Raw genomic sequence first — 20,248 nt, 5'->3', positions numbered from 1 at the left:
AATTTGGGGAGGCCGGCGCACGGGGGTCTCTGGGGTCGGGGTACGGCATGGGAGAGGGGGCTTCCAATGGTATCGCCAAAGAGGGCCGGGAACATGGCTGAAATGCTCTTTGGTTTTTGGTGTTTGCTTTGCAAAATGATGTCTTAATCCAGCATCCAAAGACTTGTAGTCTGTTGGGCTGCTGTGTGTGTGCGTATGTGTACATGTATATGTGTGTGCACACAGTGCATATGATGGTCGGCGGGCAGGTACACCATGTGTCCGTTCACAATGCCGGGCATAGGACTAAGAGACGGGGGGAGAGAATAGAACGCAGCTGAATCACACCTAAAGGCAGAAGCAGTGGTCTAATTTCGAGAATGCAAACAAAGACATCTATTTTCCCATGACTAGCTCACCCAGCCCGTAGTAACACTAATTAGGAGGGCTGGGAATTCGCCATAACTTCATAATTACTGTTAACAGACTTCACAGGGGCCATGAAGGACATGGAACACCCTGTCCTGTTTTCAAAGCCAAGGTGACGATGGTTCCGGTGGTCACTGTGTCCCCCTGCTCCATCCACAAGGCTCTGGGATTCCCCCTGGGACCCCAGATGCCCAGACTGCCCAGGATGACAGAGGCAGGTGGGCAGGGGCTCCATCGTGAGCTGTTTTAACTACATCACGTAGGTGAGGAGGGCCTGAGTAAGGCCTCTGGGGAAAATTCGCTGGTGTTGGGGGCTGGGAGAAATGAGGCAGGAGTCCAAGGAAGATGTGGAGCTACTCAGGAAGAGACCTCAAGTTTGGCCTTGGACCTGGAGGCCGAGGAGTGAACAGACCACCCCACGCCGATGCTGACCCACTGCTGCCAGCTCAGGCCGGCTGTCCTGGGCGCCCACCCTGCCCCTGCCCACCGCCCTCGTAGCCCCTGTCCATTAAGATGAACCATATTTTAAAGGTGGCGCTGAAGAGTTGGCAAGATCACAGCAGTGACTTCACAGTGTCATTGGGCCCCTCCCCAGCCTGCCGTACCCTGCAGCCAGACAGCTTAGGAAACCAAGATAGGCCATTACGGGGAACCCCTCAGCTGCTTGGCGGCGGACGGCCACTTTTGCCAGCTGACAGGCTCAGGGGCTTCCCAGAAGCAGCAGTGCTGGCCCTTCCCACAAGCCTCATTCATGCTCACAGAGACCCTCCCCTGGCCTCCCCTCCTCGGCCCTGGCAGTCCCGCTGCAGGCGCTGAGCTGTGAGGGGCCACGGGGAGCAGGCGCCGGCGCTGTCCCGCTTCCCCGAGTGTCTGCCTGTGCGTCTGTCCCCACTGGTGTGATCTCCCCAGTCCCCACTCCCAGGAAACGCTGTCCGTCTGTCCAGCGCTTGGGGCCTGGCTCTGCTTCCAGAAGACAGTTCTTTGTTCTTCCCTCTCTGCCTAGAATCTGAGATTCTCCATATATTAGGGAGCTTAAAGGCCCCTTTCTTAATCATATTAAAAAGGGCTAAAAATGGTATCAAATATTAACTGCCTACTGGTGATTTTTTTTCTTTTATTCTTTACATTCAGGTGTTTTTTTTTCTTACTAGGAACATGTATTATTCATATAATTAAAACAAATCATTGCAAAAGGGCCATTTAAACCTCACACTCTGAAGCTGCTGGGTCTTTGTGCATATTGCAACCTGGGCCTGGAATACCTTTTCTTTTCTTCTCTGCCTGGAGAACTTCTTCTCACCCTTCAATGCCCCGCTTGATGTCTCCTCAGCCGTGAAGCCTTCCCCGATTTCTCCAGCATAGGCAGTGGTCCCTTCTGTTTCTTTCTTTCTTTTTTTTTAATTTTATTGAAGTATAGTTAACTTACAGTGTTGTGTTAATTTCTGCTGCACAGCAAAGTGACTCAGTTATTTATACATATATATATATATTCTATTTCATATACTTTCCCATTATGGTTTATCACAGGATAGTGAATATAGTTCCCTGTGCTATACATAGGACCTTATTGTTTACCCATTCTATACATATTAGTTTGCATCTGCTAACGTTCTGTTTATTTCTGAGCCCCTCATTTTGGAGATGAGAGGATGAGGCCCAGAGAGGGGCAGGGGCCTCCGCAGGCCTCACAGCTAGGTCACGGGTGGTAAAGTTTGCACTAGAACCCAGAAGGGCTCCTTTTACAGCACGGGCAGTGTGGGAGGGGGAGGTCGGCGCAGGCACTAGTTGATTCTCAGTTCCCCCTTCCTTCCCTGGAGCCAGAGCCTGCCCTGTAGGAGAGATGGCCTTGACCTCCGTCTTTGTTCTCAGGAATGAGCCAGGGTGCTCTTCTCCCAGCCTCCAGGGGCACAAATCAGTGCAACACGGGGAGTAGAAGCGGAGAATGGTCCAGTTGTTGTTCCACCAAGGGGATGGGAGACAGGAAGCACTGCGGCCTTCCCTCCCGCTCTGGCCCCTGAGGCTGTGTCTGCAAGGCCACCCCGATCAGGGCCTCCCTGCCCACCCGGCTCCTGTCCTGGGCCCCTCCCTGGCTGGTTGGTTGGAGGCCGGGCTCACACAGGGCCAGGACTTTGTTGTCTTGAGTCTGAATCTCAGCTTTGCCACTGAACAAAAGCTCTGATTTCACCTATATGAGGCTTACATTACCAGAAATACTACTATTTCCTAAAACAAACTACCGTTTATTAAGCACTGCTGGGAACAGGGGCCTGGTTAGGTATTTTATATACACCATGGCTCATCATGACCACACTTTGAGGCGCCTATTATCACTCCCATTTTACAGGTGAAAAATTGAGGCTCACAGGGGATGAAACCACTTCCTCAAGGTCAAGAACTAGAAAGTGACTGAGCTGGGACTTGAGTCTAGATCTATTTAGAGATCAGTAAGCCCGACTCCCAAGGTAGTCATACGTATTGGAGGAGACAATTGCACAGGCCGGCTGCTCTGCAGAGAATAATGCACTGAACGTTATAGCTTCTTCTCATTTTCCTTTCATAATGAGAGCAAGCACTGGGGGGAACTGGGCTGTGGAACCAGCTCGGCTGACGGTGGGTAGGGAGGGGAGATGTCTGGGGACCTGGCAGGAGAGGGCAGACCCCCTGGCGACCCCGACCCCCGGAAGCCCCAGGGTCCAGATTCGCTCCTAGACAGAGCATTGTTTGAGAGTAAATATTTTTTACCCTCCAGCTTAATCCAGACCAAGCTTATCTCCCCACTGAAAGGCCCACAGTCCAGAGAAAGATAAGCCCTTTGCTGCTTTCCTAATTGCAGGCTTGGAGCTCTGCTTGGGGACACCGGTTCCCTGGAAAAGCCTGATAAGTGGTCTGGTATTTGGCAGTGGCATCAGTGAGGCTGGCTCTGGGCTGGGGGGCCCCGCGGGGGAGAATGTAGGCTGGGGCACAGGGGCTGGTTCCTGGGGGGGGGTCCCCCTTCTGCATGGGGCCTGAGACCCCAGCCCCTGGGCAGATCTAGCTACAGTGGGGGTGGGGGAAATGAATCCTGCCCTCCTGTTTGATGCCGAGTCCCACTTGGCGGGAAAAGCAAAATGGGTCACTGGGCCGCCAGACCCCTCCTCCTCTCCCAGTTACATGTCTGTTTCCCTCCTGCCAAGAGGAAGACCTTTGAAGTGCAGGCAGAACTGGTTCTTGTTCAGACCAGAGTCTCTGACATCCTCCACCAGCAGTTTCTCTAATAAAGGGCCACTAGAGGAGAGACGTCCAGTCTGTTGAGGGCTGGGGATCCTCAAATGGTTTAAGGAGCCAGCCCGGGTCAAACCCAGCCAGGCCAGCCCTAGACCTGAAGGACAAACAATGTACCCACCCAGGCACCAAGTGTTCAACTAGTTCTCCAGTTGGTTCCCATCTCATCATTTTTCTCTTTCTCCCCTGGCTGTTTCTAGGATACCTGGGAAGAAAGGTGATTAGTGTCCAGACTTTGCAATCAAGACAGACATGGGTACGAATGCTTGCTCTGCTCTTGTCAGGTGACCTGGGGCAACTTAGCTGCCTTCTCTGTGCCTCAGTTTGCTTGTCTGTAAATTGGGATCACTAAGACTATCTTATAGTGTTGTAGGGTGGACTACATGAGATCATGAGTGTCCAACTCTCAGCCCAGTGCCTGACAAAGGTAGCTCTCGTGTCGGCTCTGCCCAGGGTTAAAAAGAAAGGAGGTTTTGCTCAGAGGCAAAGGCACAAAGACCATTGACTTTCCTGGGGCCAGATGGGCTCTTCTGCTTGAGAACCACCCTCTTCCCCACACCCAGGATACCTGGCTGCAGTCTCTGGTTTGAGGTGAAGGATTTGGGGTAGACCTAGCATTGGTTGAGAAACTATTGTGTTTCCTATGCTGTGCTAGGCCCACCCCCTTTTTACAGATGAGGAAACTGAGGGCCCTGTGGTATGGAGGAGTTTGCCCAGGAGAGCACAGCGCCCGTGGTAAAGTAGGAACGTGTTCTCATGCTTTCATACAGGGCTCTCCCCCATCCCACTCGACGCCGCACCCCCCGGGGAAACAGGCGGGAGTGTCATCCCTATTCTGCAGGCATGGGTCTGAGGCCCAGACAGGTCCCCCAGCTGACCTGGAGCAGTGAGTGGGGCTGGGATTAACCCAGCGATGCCGGTCTGGGAATGCTCAGCTCACAGGAGCCCATTGAGGGGCTAATGCTGGTGTCTGTAAGTGGAGGCATGCCAGCCCCCTCATGGGCAGCCGCAACCTCCGGCCCCTGCACGATGCACCTGCTCGGAGGGCTCTGAGGAGCGGTACCTCCGTATCCAGGCAACAGGTGCATCCTTGGTCCTCTCCAAGTCACAGGCCTGCAAGTAAGGACAGTGCTCCCCACAGACCTCCCTAAGTGGCTAATTTTCAGCTTTCTAGAAGGAAATAAACCATAAGGAATCCAGACTCCTTGGCTCCCACAGGCTTCTGGAGGCAGAGGACTTCCAGGCACATCTCCTTGCTGCCTGCTTAAGCCTTGCAAATGAGCCTCCAGGTATAGACCCTTCCATGCTGTTTCCTTTTCCCCAATCAAAGGACTTGCCTACTATGAGTCTGCATATTCTTCTTTCTGAAGCCATAAAGAACAAGGCTACAGGACCCTGGAGATGCCACGCGATCCCCGGGATTGTCACAGAGCCCCAGAAAATGTCTGGGACCCTCAGAAGCTGCCACAGTGCTCCTGGGAGTTTCCAGATCCCTGGGCTGTCAATGTGCACCAAGATCACACAGGTCCCTTGCATGCCAGAAAAAATTCTGGGCCACCATATAATTCCCTGAACTGGCATGGAAGCCCTAGGTTGCCATGGGGGGCTGGGCTGCTCCAGGAAGTATAGGCCATGTAGAAACCCTGTGATGTCAGAGACCCTGGGCCACCAAAGAACCCCTGTGCTGTCACAGGACAGCTGGAGAATCTTAAAGCGGACATTATCAGCTTATGAAGCTTCCAACAACCCACAACTGCACACTCTCACTCTCAGCTCCTCATTCAGGCTGTTTTCCTACCTTCTTCCTGATCTCAGCTTAAATGTTTCTTTCTCCAGGAAGCCCTCCCTGGTGTCTCCCTGGGCCTTGCTCGATGCCACAGCACAGATGTCATGTCTTCAGCTCCATGACAGCTCCCTGGGTTCGCCCCATTAGAGCACTCAGCACTCGGTACTGCCACTACCTGCCCATGGGTCTGTCTCCTCCACCAGCCTGTGAACTCCTGGAGGGCAGGGGTTGAGTTCCCAGCACAGTCAGATGGCCCTTAATGAATATTACTTGAGTAAATAACTGTATGCTATTAATTTACTAGGTGCTTGACAGCTGTGTGACCTGGGGTAAGTCACTTCACCCCTCTGTGCCTCAGTCTCTTCATTGGCACAACTGGGATACCAAGAATATCTATCTCATACGGCTGGTGTGAGGCTTAAATCAGCTATGTAAAGCACTTACATAGAAAGCCTGCTATAGTAAGCATGATATAAATAGATGCTGGTGTTTTTTTCCCTTTTTTTAAGGTGAGAACATTTAAGATCTACTCTCTTAGCAACTTTCAAGTATACAATACAGTGTGTTTAACTATAGTCACCGTGCTGTGCATTACATCTACTGAATTCATTAATCTTGTAGCTGGAAGTTTGTATCCTTTGACCAACATCTCCTCATTTCCTCGACCCGCCAGCACCAATCCGATCTCTAGTTCATGAGTTCAGCTCCACTAGATTCCCCAAATAACTGAGATCATACAGTATTTGTCTTTCTGTCTGATTTATTTCACTTAACATAATGCTTTCAAGGTTCCTCCATGTTGTTGCAATGGTGAGATTTCCTTCTTTTTTATGGTTGAACATAAATATCTGCTATTACTATATGTGTGTACTCATTAGGTTTTTCTTTTTCTTTTAATTAATTAATTAATTTATTTTTGGCTGCATTGGGTCTTCGTTGCTGGGTGCAGGCTCTCTCCAGTTGCGGCGAGCAGGGGCTACTCTTCGTTGTGGTGTGTGGGCTTCTCTTGTTGTGGAGCACCGGCTCTAGGCACGTGGGCTCAGTAGTTGTGGCTCGTGGGCTCTAGAGCACAGGCTCAGTAGTTGTGGCGCACAGGCTTAGTTGCTCTGCAGCATGTGGGATCTTCCCGGCCCAGGGCTCGAACCCGTGTCCCCCGCATTGGCAGGCGGATTCTTAACACTGCGCCACCAGGGAAGTCCCATGTTAGGTTTTCACAGTGTCTAGACTTGCAGCAAGGATGGACAGGGGTTTCTTCCACCCCCAAATTTAATGCTAAATGTGGCAATAATAGCATCCACTAATATAGCTCTTACCACATTCCAGGCACTGCTCTTAATGCTTTATACACATTTACTCAATCTCATAGTAACCCTCTGAGGTTGGTGCTTGCTTTGCACTGAATTGTGTCCCCACAAATTCATATGTTGAAGTTGTGACTCCCCCAATGTGACTGTATTTGGAGATATGGCCTTGAGGGAGGTGAATAAAGTTAAATGAGGTCATATGGGTAGGGCTCTCATCCAATAGGATTGGTGTCTCTATAAGAAGAGGTAGAGACACCAGATCTCTCTCTCTCTCTCTCTCTCCCCCCGTGTGCACACACAGAGCAAAGGCCATGTGAGGACACAGTGAGAAGGTGGTTGTCTGCAAACCAGGAAGAGAGGCCTCACCAGAAATCAAATTCACTGGCACCTTGATCTTGGACGCCTTGACTCTAGAACTGTGAGAAAATAAATGTCTGCTGTTTAAACCCCTAGCCTGTGCTATTTTGTTATGGCAGCTCTAGCTGCCTAATATGGTGTAATATCATTCTTAATCCCATTTGACACATGAACAATGAGGCATGGTGAACTTAAGGGACTTGTCCCAAGGTCACACCTGGGGGAGTGGCAGAGCTGGGATATGAACCAGGTATTGGTTACCGAGCCCACACTCAACCACTACTTGAAACTGCCTCCAAGTTCAAGGGCATGGGCTGGGCATCCCAGAGGTTGGTGGCCAGGCCTGAGCAGCATGGACAGTCTACACCAAGGAGAACGGATGGAGGAACTTGGCACATCTCAGTCAAGACTTTTAGGCTGCTTCCAAGACCTGCCTGCTATGCTCAGCATCCTGAAGGCTGGTGGTGGGAAGACGGACTGACCATATGCTATGTGGTTGCAAGCTGATTGTGGCTACTGCGAGGCCATCTTCAGCCTGGCCTAGAGCCAGAGCAACTTCGCAATGGAAAAGGTTCCCAGGTCAGGTGGTAAGCTCCCTGTCCCTGAAGGTATTCAAGTACTGTTGTTGGACCACCACTTACTGGTGATGTTTGGGGAAGAACGAACAGCAAGAGTAGATATTTTCAACAGTCCTCCCCAGCCTCAAGCAGCTGTGAAATATTAGAAGGGCTGGCAGTTAAAAGAGTCCCTGGAAAAAACTCTTCCCGACCAGCTCTGCCTGTTAATTCCACTCATTTTTCAAGTCCCAGCTCAGACATCACCTCCTCCAAGAAGTCTTCCTTAACTCTCTCTCCCACCTCCCCATGTCCAGGTTGGTGGTCTGTGTGAGTCTTACTGGCAAAACTAGAAACAATGGGTGGCAGTTACAGGGAGAGAGTTCACCCTGATACAAAGATAAGTATCTCCCATCTCTCTGAAATCTGAGAGGTCCAAGGTTTAAATCCTGGTTTCCCCTACTTCCTACCTTTGGGTGAGTGCCTCTACCCCTCTGAGGTGCAATTTCCTCAGCTGTAAAATGATTTCCTCTCAGAGAATGGAACCAAAGATCAAAAGACATCAACAAGCTTGGCACTTAGCATGTGATCAGGATATGCAAGTTTCCTTCAGTCTCTGGGGGAGTAGTGAGCTGCCCGACACTGGGTGTATTCAAGCAGATGTCAGAGAGTCATAGTGTGGGATTGGGTACAGAGGATTTCTTTCTTGCACTGAAGTAAAGACTGCACTCAGTGTCCTTATGAGTTCTTCCAACTCTAAAAAAGCACACTTACAACTTGGCCTTGGCTGGCTATGGGAAGATGGGCACATCACTGAGTGGACACAGTCTCCACCGACCTTCACCAGGCTATAAAAAACAGGAGTCCACACATGATGCATGATTCCCTTTATATGAAATGTCCAGAAAAGGCAAAATTTATAGAGACCAAGAAGAGTAGATTGGTTGTTGCCTGGGGCAGGGAGTGGGAATGGGAACTGATAGCAAATAGGAACCAGGTTTCTTTTGGGGGTGATGGGAATAGTCTAAAGTTAGATTGTAGTGATGGTTGCACAACTTTGAAAATTTACTACAAATCATTGAATCATACCCTTAAAGTTAGAGAATTTTATGGTGCATAAATTTTGCCTCTCTAAAGCTGTTAAAAACAAAAACAAAACACCCACCAATAAAGCAGGATTCCAGAGGAACCAGTGGCGTAGTTGAGGGTGATGCCCACACCCCATGGGAAGTATGGCAGTAGCAGGTTGAGGTCAGAGGTCATGAGGCCTGAGGTCACCTCCAGTCTCCTCCACCTGCGGATTCACATTGGCACTTCCTTGTTATCTTTTGCTCTGTAAGATGTGAGGAAATGGAACAGACCCACCAGCCGACCTCATTAAAAGCCTCCAGTGAACCCCAGGCGATGTGAGGAGCCGAGGGAGGGAGCATGAGGGAGGAGGCCTGCAGGAGACGGGCCTCCTGGAAGCCTTTGGTGACCAGCACTGGGTGGCAGCTCAGGGCACCTCGTGGTTCGGCGTCTCTGAGTTAAGATAAAAGCCAAGGACTTGGCCTGACCTTGTTTGTAAGGCACCGGTGGGTCCACTAGAGGGAGGAGGGGATGCAGCCAATCATCTGCTGAGCACCTACTACGTGCCAGGGAGGGGTGGACATTCACCCTGGTGATGGGACTGGCCATGGGGCCGGGAGACCAGCAGAGAAACCCTGTCTGGGCACCAGGCCTATGCACTGTGGAAAGATCTGACTTGCTCATGGTTGTAAAGCTGTCTGGTTTAAACTTCTTTGTAAATGAGAGGTGGGCATTTATCAAACCCATTTAACGTGAAAGGAAACCAGAGCTCTGGAAGCTACGTCACTGGCCTGAGGCCACACAGGAAGTAGCAGAAGTAAGATTTGAACCCAGGGCCCATGTAAAGCAGGAGAATAACTTTCAGAGCGATCTGAATGAATGTTGATCTCTTGGTTAGTAGTGAGCTCCCCATTGCTAGAGGTATGTAAGCAGAGGCTTAATGAATACTCTCAAGAAGTCCAAACAGATGACCTTGAAAGTCCTCCCAAGTCCAGTTAGTTTGTGAGGCCACACATCCTTGCTGGTCATTTTCCTTGAGAGTTAAATCTGGACTGAGGGTCAAGTAGAAAAGCCTGAGCCATTTCTGAGCCCCGGAGGGAGGGGACCTAGTGGGCAGGGCCTGGCTGGCACCTCCTCCGCTGGAACCACAGCTCCTCTGAGCACTGGCCACACACCACCACGGATTGCTGCTTGGGGCTAACATGATACTTGAATACACACAGGCCAGGCCATGGCAAGCATCACCGGGCTCCAGGCTACTGCACTTCAGCCTGAACTAGCCCCGGGACTGGGGGCACAGGAATCAGGAGCTGCCAACCCAAAGCTGCTGCTCAGCTGGGCAAATGGGACCCTGTCTGGCCCTCTAGCCAGCAGCCTATTTCACACCTGCCCCACCTCTGCCCCGCGGGGGCACCCCACCCTCCCTCTCCCTGGTTCTGGCCTCCCCGAGGACTCAGCATCCTCTCAGCTCTGATTCACCACACGATGAGCTCATCAGAGACCCCTTCCCAAACAAGAGCCCCAGGCCCGTGAGAGGCCCCAGCTCCCTTTCTTGTTCCTGCCTGGCCCTGGGAAGACTGAGAGAGGCTGGGGCCTCTGAGGCAGGGGCTGGTCTGGGGGCTTCCCCTGCCACCTCCTCTCCAGGGGGCTCCCCAAGCCAGCACTGAGGTGGGGAGGCCAGGGGCCCTCCTGACCCCCATTGTCATCCACCTTAGGGCCCCTCCCGGCCCCTCCCAGCCTTCACCCTGCTCCACCCTCAGAAGGAATCTCGGTTTGCTCTTACCTATGTTGGTGCCTCCACTTCAGACCTAGATCCTAGACATGCAGGGGGCACCTTAGTCTCCTCTACCCCAGAAACAGTAACTGGAGTCTCTGGGGGTGGAAGACATGAATGCAGAGACTAAATGCAGTACAAGACAGTCACAGCATCCTTTCAAGGTCCTAATGTTCTAGCAAGAGGGCAGGGCCCCTCCATGACTCAGGGTATTCCAGGGTCTTCTCTCCATCCACTGCAGGCTCAGCCCTGCCCTCCAGAAGACAGCCTGTCACTTGCTGCGGTCCAGGGGCCCCACACAACCATCCATCCTCCCCACTATCTTTCCTCTGCATAAACCCTTCCACGGCTCCCCAGCGCTCCTGGGGAAAAGCCCAAACTCAGAGCACAAGAAGCCTATTGATTATGCCCTCCCTTCCCCCACGCCCTCTTCTCACTCCACTCCAGCAGCACCACTTGTAGCTCCCTGAATGCTTTGGCTCTACCACGCCCCAGGGACTTTGCACGGGCTGATCCTTCTGCCAGGAATCCACTCCCCTCCCCCAAGTTACACACAGATTTCTTTGTCCACCTTTAAGTCATTCATAATCCAAGCCTTCCCCAGCACCTCCCCCTTCCAGCGTGGGTTCCTTCACTCCTTCTACGTGTGGCTGCGTCACAGTGTGTTAGACCCGGGCCACCTGCCTGTTGTTCTCAAACTTGAGCTTGCATCAGAATCCTCTGGAAGGCAGCAGAGGACACAGGCAGGAAAGCGCAGGCTGTCAGAAGGTGGCTAGGGACCAGGAACATGGAAGCTTGGGCTGGACTGAGCCCTGGGGCACCGTGACAGAAGAGGGGGCCTGGGCACATGGCCAGACATGGCGTCTACGAGCCTCTCACTCCAAGCTTAGCCTGAATGTGGCACCTCAGGCCACCGCCCCAGGCCTCCAGGACACAGAACACTGGAGACCCTCAAGGCTCAGAGCAAACCGGAGCCAAGGGCACACAGGCTGCCATGGCTCCAATAGGACAACTGTCCCCTCCTGACTGTGTACCTGTCTTCTACTCTTTAAGGGGAAAAAAAGGAGAAAAGTTCCAGACTTGGGAAGCTCCACATTCAAAGAGAATGTTGCTGGGGAAGTGGAGGGAAAGAGCTGGAAGATGGCAGAGGGTGGGTTGGGGGACATTTGCTTTTAAATTTAAATCCTTTCAGATCATTGAAATTTTTAAGGAGCACATTACTTCTGTAATAATAACTTTCAAAAATAATTTTTGCCTTAAAAATGCAAAGCAGTCTGCAAAAATCTGTTTGGAAGAGAGAAGTTTATGGCCCATTAGCTTAAGGGGTCATTAAATACATCATCATCATCTTTTCTTGAGCATTTACCATGTGCCCAGAGCGCTGCTCCATGGTTTAACACCCATTATCCAATCTAATGCTCATCACAGCCCTATGAGTTGGAAGCTATTAGTGCCATCATTTTCTAGATGAGAAAACAGAATTTGATCGAGACTAAATAACATGCCCAAGGTCACCCAGCCTTGGAGCAGGGGTCTGAACTCTCGTGAGTCTGACAGCCGGCAAGGTCTCATCCTTAGATCAGGGCACACACTATGCTGCCTCCTGAAACTGAAACGGAGAAACTGACAGGCCCAAAAGCCATTTGTTTTGCATCTACTCCACTGCTTGAAAACCACTGGTTTTGCACAGGAGCCCAAATCAAGTCGTCACAGAAAAACAAACCCAGGGCCTGGTGTCACCAACCACCTTGGAAATTTGGACCAAGGCTCGGAAAGTGTGTATGACAGTGAATCCACTCTCATCTGCCCACCTGTCTAACCATCCACCAATCCCTGATTACAAACCCTGGCATGCTCAGCTCTGCGCTGGACGCTGGAGATCAGAGCAGGTGAGATGCCCTTGGCCACCAGGAAAGGACCAGGTGAGCACAAGGCAGATTGGACTCCTCAGCACCTTCCAATCTGCCAGCTTTGCATCCTCCAGAAAGACCCCCAAACCCTTTGCAATTCAGGATCCAAACAAGCATTACAGGCGGTGAGAATAAAACACAGCCCTGTAGTCCATGCTCGCTGGTAGGCTTCCTCTCTCGAATGCCTTCGTTTGCATAAGGCCGAGCCTGGTCTTGGCAGTCCCGTCCATCTCGTTGGTCCAGGGACAACGCGAGACCAGCTAAATATGGTGGGATCTCTGGCATTTCATCCCTTAGCCCCAAGACGGAAAGGAAGGGGTTACACAAAGCCCCAGGAGCGATGGGAGGCAGGGTGGGACTTCTCCCCAGGGCTCCATTCTGCAGACTTCAGTGCACTCCTGCTGGCCATGAGCTCCTTTGGCCAACGGTGTCCATGGCGCCAGCCAGAAGGCAGAGGCTGCTCCAAGCGCAGCCTGAGTTGCCGAGAGCAGGCAGCTTGGGTGCCCTATTCAATAGGATCCCACGTGCATTTCAGAGGTCCCGGCACATGGCAAGTGCTCAATAAATGTTTGATGAATGAATGAAGAAATGTGGTTTTGAGGAAGGCAGCTCTGCCCCCATTTGGAGATGGGAGGGGTGTGACTCTCAGCCCCACCACCAAATTTTGGGGGACATGGACTTAGGCTGCCTTGCAGGCACCTATACAAAGATTCTGTTGAGGACTCCTCCCACAGAGTTATGAAAATGAAAATATAAATAATAATAACACCAATAGCATCAGTGCTATCACAAAGTACTGACCCTCTGGCAGGTGTGCTGTCAAGCACATTATCTCACTTAGTTATTTCATTTAATCTTCACATAAGTCCTGTGAGACACAGAGTACTATTACCCCCAACTTACAGATGAGAAAACTGAGGCTCAGAGGGCCAAGGCTGTAGTACTAGCAGAGCTGGGATCGGCACCCAGGTCTAACTTGGAATAAAAGTTTAAAGCTGGAAGTGGCCTCACCCCTCATTTTACAAAGGACAAACTACAGCTCAGGGAGGCTGAGGTCACCAGTAACACAGCTGGGACAAGAATTCGAGTGCCCCTACTTCCAGCCCAGGGTCTGCCACTAGGCCTGCTGCTTGCAACACTGTAAATGAAGACGATTTCTAAGTTCTGTAAAGAAACTCGAGATGGGAGGATCAATTATTCTTGGTCCCTGTGCAGCACCATCTTTTCTAAAGGGCCCCTCCAAAACTCCCTCTCCTGGGCTTAAAGGGAAAACAGAAGAGCCACTCAACTCCAAATCCAGCCTGTGATTTAAGGCAGCCTTGAAGATGGCCACAGGTCTGTGTGGCCAAGCCTGGAGGACTGCATGGAAGAAGCTGACTGCCTTCATCTCACTTCTTGCGTGGCACAGTCTTCCAAGCTCCAGGGCTCCCACCTCCAGGCCTTTGCTCTCACTGTTTCTTCCTCCTGGGATGCCCTCTCCCAGCATCCTCGCCTGTCTCATGTCCTACTCACTTTTCAAAGCCCAGCTCAAATGCACTGCTTTCCCTGATTTCCCACCACTGTCACCACCCCAAAGTGACCTCTTGATCTGGTCTTGGAACCTCTAAGCCTTCCTTTATCTTTCTGCTCTGAACCCTCCCATTCTCTACCTTGAATGACAGGATTTACTTTCATGTCTGTCTCCCTTATAACAGGCTGGCTCCTTGAGGGGCTCTCAGCGGTAGTCTCTGAGGAGCTGCTGAGTGAACAAAGAGGGGCTGGGAGTGGAGAGGTTGGCATCTTCTTTTTGTTGACTCGTGCACACCCCTGACTGGGTTTGCATACAGATCTCAAACTGTGGCCTTCTCTCCCTCTCCAGGACCCATCACCAGCTGCATCTTAAACTCTAAGTCCTAGAGGGTGAGGACCAAATCATTCTAGTATCTCTGTAGCATCAGTCATAAGTGGGGGTTTTAAAAAATAGTGTGGAAAATAATTAAGTGATGAACATCCACCAAGTCCAGCTATGGTTTGGCATTGGATGAGGGGTGGGGGGCAAGACACCCAGAGGAAGGGTCCTGCCCTCAGTGGATCTCACAGAGGAGACAGCAGGGATCCTAGAGGGCAGCGACCATTCGGCTTTGCCCACTCCCAATCCCCAGCAAATAAACAGTGCCTGGCACACAGTACAAGCTCAATAGCCAACGGCTGAAGAAATAAATTAATACGTATTGACCCAAGGGCAGTGAGCATCCCATATAAGGCAGGGTGGTGCTGAACGCTGAGTTGGTCTACATGGTGAGTCAGAGCTGTAGAATTCACAGGCTAGAGAGATGGAGAGAGAGAGAGAGACATGGGTGCGGGGCCAGGAGGTTTGTGGTTGACCGAAATCAACAAAGGACAGATCTTAAAAAGCACTTGGCCACAGTTGCCTGGGAGGCAGTATCATACACTGCGGTTTTCCATCTTTTTTCTGCAGAGCAATGTTTTTTCAAATGAAATCATACACCGTACCCTAAATGCATAACAGAGCTTCCCCGGTGGATATCAGTTGGGGCTGAGGCTGGCCTGCAAACCAGCAGACTCTTGGGGCTGCTCCTGCTTGACCAGTGACGGCCTCCTCTCCTTCCCCTTCCCTCGGAGAGGCCCCAGGAAGGTGGTGGCTGAGGGGAGGCTTGCGGCCCTACTCCGGCCGTCACAGGCCAGGTCTTCTGGGAGGCTATTTAGGACAAATAAATGCTAAAGTGGTTCAAGGAACTTTCCCCAGCGATGAGGGAGTGGGGGTGAGGGTGGGGTGTAAAGAAAGCAAAAGGCCCTCCCAGCAAGCGAAGGACAACCCAAAGCGGCCAGATAAGCAGTGACTGAAATAGCGGGGTGGCCCCTAGGGAGGATGAGGACTCACTATGGGAAGGACTTCCTGGGGTAATGCTTTTGGAAAATGAAGCACCACCTGCAGATACATCGTGTGTGTGTGTGTGTGTGTGTGTGTGTGTGTGTGTATGTAAATCAGGCTTTCAGATACCAGATCCACTGAAACCGAGGCGCACCTGTCAGAGACAGGCTATCCCTGTGCTGTAAGCCACAGGAAGGACCCATTCAGGACAAATCAGCCCCCTCACCCCTTGCCATGGCTCCGATATGGAGCACCTGTTGTTTTGTCTGCTCAACATTCCTTCCTCCTTCTTCTGAAAATAGCACCTGGTTTTCCCTTTGGGGTACCAGCCCTCTCACACCTTCAGGCTGAATCCTCCCACCCATACACACACCCCCAAACACAGACCCCTCAACACTGACCAAGTCTGGTCAATCAGCATAGTCTCTCCTTCTGGTTTCAATGATTGGTCAGAGATGGTCATGTGACCCAAGGCCAGCAAATAAGCTTCAACTCTGGGACTTTTGTAGGAACTCCTGGGAAAAAGAAGCTCTCCTTTCACTGGATTTGCAACGAGCAGGATGTCAGTCTGGAGCTGCTGGCCACTGCCCCACTGCCACGTGGGGAGTGCTTACTGGGGACTGAAACCCACAAGGAGAGAAGCAGAAGGCACAGACCTGGGCATTATCTGAACCTTGGACACCAATAAACAGGCCCCCAATTGCCACTATATTGGAAACCAATAAAAAACGAATAAATTGCCTGTCTTTTTGCTTAATCAGGTTTGAGTTGAGTGCTGGCTTGCAAACAATGCAGCATCTGACCTCAGTTCAGCCTTTGCCTGGCCTCTCATCACCCCATCTCAACCCACCACCCTCACCCTGTCTCCCCCTGCAGCCAACCTTCACTTCTGGCCCGTCATTGGTTCCTCTGACCTGGGCAGCAGCTCTAGCCTTCCCCTCAGACCCAAGGACTGGGCACAGGCCAGCAGCCTGCTGGACTCACCTGTACCCTAGCCTTCCCAGCTGTCTGGCCCCGCCTAGGGTTCTGTTTTGGCTGATCTAGTGAGACCCCTCTAATCTGGGCTCAAATTCACTCACTCTGCCCCCATCCCTCCTTGTCCTGCTCACTGAACTTCAGTTCTGCTGGGAGAAACAGACACTACATAGTGAACAAGGGGCCTGGAATCCAGTCACTCCTGAACTTGCAGTGGGAAGAGTTACCCCGTGGCTTTGGTCCACGGCCTCAGAGAGACCTGCTATGGGCAGAGGCTGTGGGGTGTGACTGGGCTCAGTTGTCAAGCAGGTGGGCAAAGTTCCTGGATCTCTTACCTGCTGTATCACCTTGGGCAAGCTGCCCTTTCTAAGTCTCAGGATCCTCAACTTTAAAGTGGGGATCATACCACTACATACCTGACAGAAGGACAAAAATCTACAAAACTGACAGCACCAACTGGTGGTGAGGAGATGGCACAAAAGGAACTCTCACTCGTTGCTGGTGCGGATGCAAAATGGTACAGCCACTTTGGAAGACAGCTTGGCAGTTCCTTAAACAGCTAAATATACACTTACCATATAATTCAGCAATCATGCTCCTAAATATTTACCCAACTGACTGAAAAATTATGTCCACACAAAAACCTGCACATAAATGTTTATAGCAGTTTTATTCATAATCACCCAAAACTGGAAATAACCAAGATTTCCTTCAATAGATGAATGGACAAAAAAACTGTGATACATCCAATGGGACATTATTTAGCGATAAAAAGGAATGAGATTTCAAGCCATGAAAAGACCTGAAGGAACTTTAAATGCATATTACTAAGTGAAAGAAGCCAATCTGAAAAGGCTACCTACTGTGTATGATTCCAATTATATGACATTCTGGAAAAGGCAAAAAAGAAAGGAGGCAGTAAAAAGATCACTGGTGACTGGGGGTGAGGAAGAAGGGAGGGAGGATGAAAAAAGTGTGGCGGTATCATCTTATCTGACAAGGCAGAGGGTGCCCCAGTATCCATTGCCCCTCCTTTCTTCTTAAGAGAATTATAATTGGGCAGATGGTCCCCCAGAATAAAGACTCTATCTCCCAGCCTCCCTTGCAGCTAGGCATGCCACATGACTACATTCTGGCCAATGGGACCTGACAGGAAGTGATGTATGCACCCTCTTAAAGGAAGGAGCACCCTCTCCTTTTCTGATTTCCCACTTCTTGCTGACCAGAATGGAGAGACTGGCATGGGCCATCGTGGATCATGTAGACAAGCGATGGTTAGAGCCTCCGGACAAAAGGAACTTAGGCCCCTAATGTTTTTGTGTCAAAGAATCCCCTTAGCTCAGAATTTTCCTTAGAGAAAAATCAACCTGTCTCTTTTTTATTTTGCATTTTTGTTCACATGCAACCAAATGATTATCCTAACAAATGCAAGGACTTTCAAGGATTGTCCTGAGGATTCTGCATAATATAGGTAAAACAGCTTCACTCACTCATTCATTCATTCAGCAAATAATAGCCAGTTTACTCTGCTGGGATCTGGGGGTTCAACTAAGAACAAAACAGACAAACTCCTGTCCTCTGGAGTCCACATTCTGGTGCAGGAGGCAGCCTATCAACGTGAGGATGAATTAATTACGGATTGTCATGAGTACAGGAATACTATTAGTAACAGCTAATGCTTACTGCACTCTGAGCTTACTGCGTGTCCTGTTCTAAGCGCTTATCATATATTACCTCATTTTATCTTCACCACAAACCCAAGAGGCGGGTGCTGTTGCTTCCTCATTTGACCGGGGAGGAAGCAGAGTCACTGAAAGGTTGAGAAACCTGCCCAAGGTCACACAGCTAGTAATTGGAGGTTCAGGATTTGAACCCACGTCTGTTGGACTTTAAAGCCTTAACCACTGGGTTCTCCTGCTAGTGAAGGAAATAAAACAGGACAGGGTGATAAAGAATGATAGGGTGTCCTCTGATGGCTGCTATTAGCAACAACAAAAACAGCAAAAGCAGCATAAAACCCCGTGCTGAACAGCCTGAGCTCCCTTACCTGGGTAGCCTGCGTCGAGAAGTCTGGAAAAAGATCGTGCCCACGTTTTTAGAAGTTCAAATTCAAAGGGTTCACGTAGCTTGGATGATGGGGTCGGAAGGTCTGCTCCCTGCAAGCTCAGGGCTGTCCAGGAGATGCCCACCTGTCAAGACAAGCAGAACCAGCCGTGACTGCCTCGTGGGGGGGATGCCATCGCTCACACTGCCCGAGGTCTCTTTTTTTTTTGAAATGTGCTCCGGGCCCTGAGGAGAGAGTGTGAAGGGGCAGCCGGAAGGAGCCTGGGCTTGGGCATCAGGACTGGGGAGCCATCGTCTAGGTCCCAGCTGAACTTGCCTGCAAAAAGTTCCAAGACACAAAGATATGTATATGCCTGTGTGTGTATGTCCTGAATAAAAATACGCAAGTGTCACGCCCACTGTGTCTAGCACGGTGCCCTTTGCAGAGCGGGAGGCTTGACAAATGTTTCCTGATTTGCTTTGATGTGAAACATAATCTTATATGTCTGAGTGGGAGGAAACTCTGAGAGTTCGCGCGCCTTGGTGGAGAGATTCTTCCTCGTGTGAAAATCCATCCCTGGGATGCTCCATCCAGCCAGACCAATGGCCTCATTTTATCAGTGAGGAGACCGACACCCAGAGAGGGGCGGTGACTCGCCCCAAGTCACAGAGCAAGTTGGTGTCAGAGTGAGGCCTAAACCCCAGGTCCCTCCTGACTCATCATGGCCAGGTGCTCTCTCCCGGGCCACACCCTCCTTTGTCGTTGACAGACTTGCACCCCTGGAGCAGCCTGGGCACAGGGTCTGCTGCCTGCCTGACAGGTGAATGCTGGTCACAGGCCAGAATGGAGAATTGTTTCCTGACTTCGTCCAAGCCCAGACAAGGTATGGGAGGCGGTGCCCACGGTGGCCGGGAGCATGGGCTTGGAGGCAGGTGGACCTCGGTCACTTGTTGGGGCAAACTCTTTCCAGGAGTGGGAGACCCCGGGGAAGTCAGGGGTCCTCTCAGAGCATCAGTCTCCTCCTCTGTAAAACAGGGATACTAATAGCATCTCTCTTTGAGGATTGCAGGGAGTGAAAATGACACTCCTAAGTCTGTGAAGCCCCAGCAGAGCATTTGGCTCACAGCAATCACTCAATAAACGTTAGGGAGGCGACACAAGGGAGGGTATTGTGAGTGCTGCAGAGGGAGCCAGAGCACTGCACGGGGAGCTGCTTTGTGCCCGCGGCAAGTCTTTAGACAAAACTCTCTCAGTGCCTCCAGTGACTCATTCCCGCTGCTCCCACTGTCCATCCCCGTCTCTGCCTTCATGGACCAGCGTGGGTCCCCAGCCCAGCATACCTACCTCTCCCCGCAGCTGCAACTCCCCACCTGCCCACGGGCTCCCCACACCCCAGCCCGCATTTCACCAGCCAGCAAAATGAAAATGTCATTAGCACTCTGCAAGCTGGTGAGCTAATGTCACCAGACGGCAGCCAGTGCATGAGAACTGGGGAGGGGTGGAAGGTGGGGGGCGAATTCCCCGGGAGGCGTGGCGTTCTTGGCTTTTCCCAATAAGGGTATGATGAAGAAATAAGTAAATGGCTGTAGGAAAGAGGTGACAATGGAGACCGTTCTTCTAGCAGCATGCTACGGAGCTGTGCCTTTCTCCTGGGCTCACCATGGCTGCCTGTGGTCCCTGCTTCAGCCCCTGTCCGGATGATAGATGTGTCTCAGCCTCTCTGGGCCTCCTCTTCACACATACAGCTGATGAAGAAGCTCATCAGGGGGACCCCCAGCTTCCACCTTTCATTTCTACCCCAGCCCACGCTCCCTCAAACCTGCTGAGAGAAGCAGACCACCCCCTCAATTAACATGGCAGTGGGGGGGGTTTCGTCTACTAGGAGGAGGTGGCAGCATTGAACCCCACGGATCCGCAGGCAGGCATTCTGGGTTC

General features: G+C 51.2%; 1 protein-coding gene across 4 annotated transcripts in view; it reads right to left on the bottom strand.

The window, feature by feature from the left end:
• TSPAN18 (tetraspanin 18) overlaps window positions 1–20,248 on the bottom strand; it is a 181,799-nt gene that overhangs the window by 42,449 nt on the left and 119,102 nt on the right. For 3 of the 4 annotated variants that reach the window (XM_061201613.1, XM_061201611.1, XM_061201610.1), the window contains exon 3: window positions 18,317–18,458. The exons of the other annotated variant lie outside the window; for it this stretch is intronic. The gene's annotated coding sequence lies outside the window, so the exon portion shown is untranslated. The remainder of the gene's footprint in view (window positions 1–18,316; window positions 18,459–20,248) is intronic. 4 annotated transcript variants of the gene reach the window in all.

Source organism: Eubalaena glacialis, chromosome 10 (assembly GCF_028564815.1).
Source record: "Eubalaena glacialis isolate mEubGla1 chromosome 10, mEubGla1.1.hap2.+ XY, whole genome shotgun sequence".
Classification (NCBI taxonomy): Eukaryota; Metazoa; Chordata; class Mammalia; order Artiodactyla; family Balaenidae; genus Eubalaena; species Eubalaena glacialis.
This window is presented reverse-complemented; position numbering and strand designations above follow the sequence as displayed.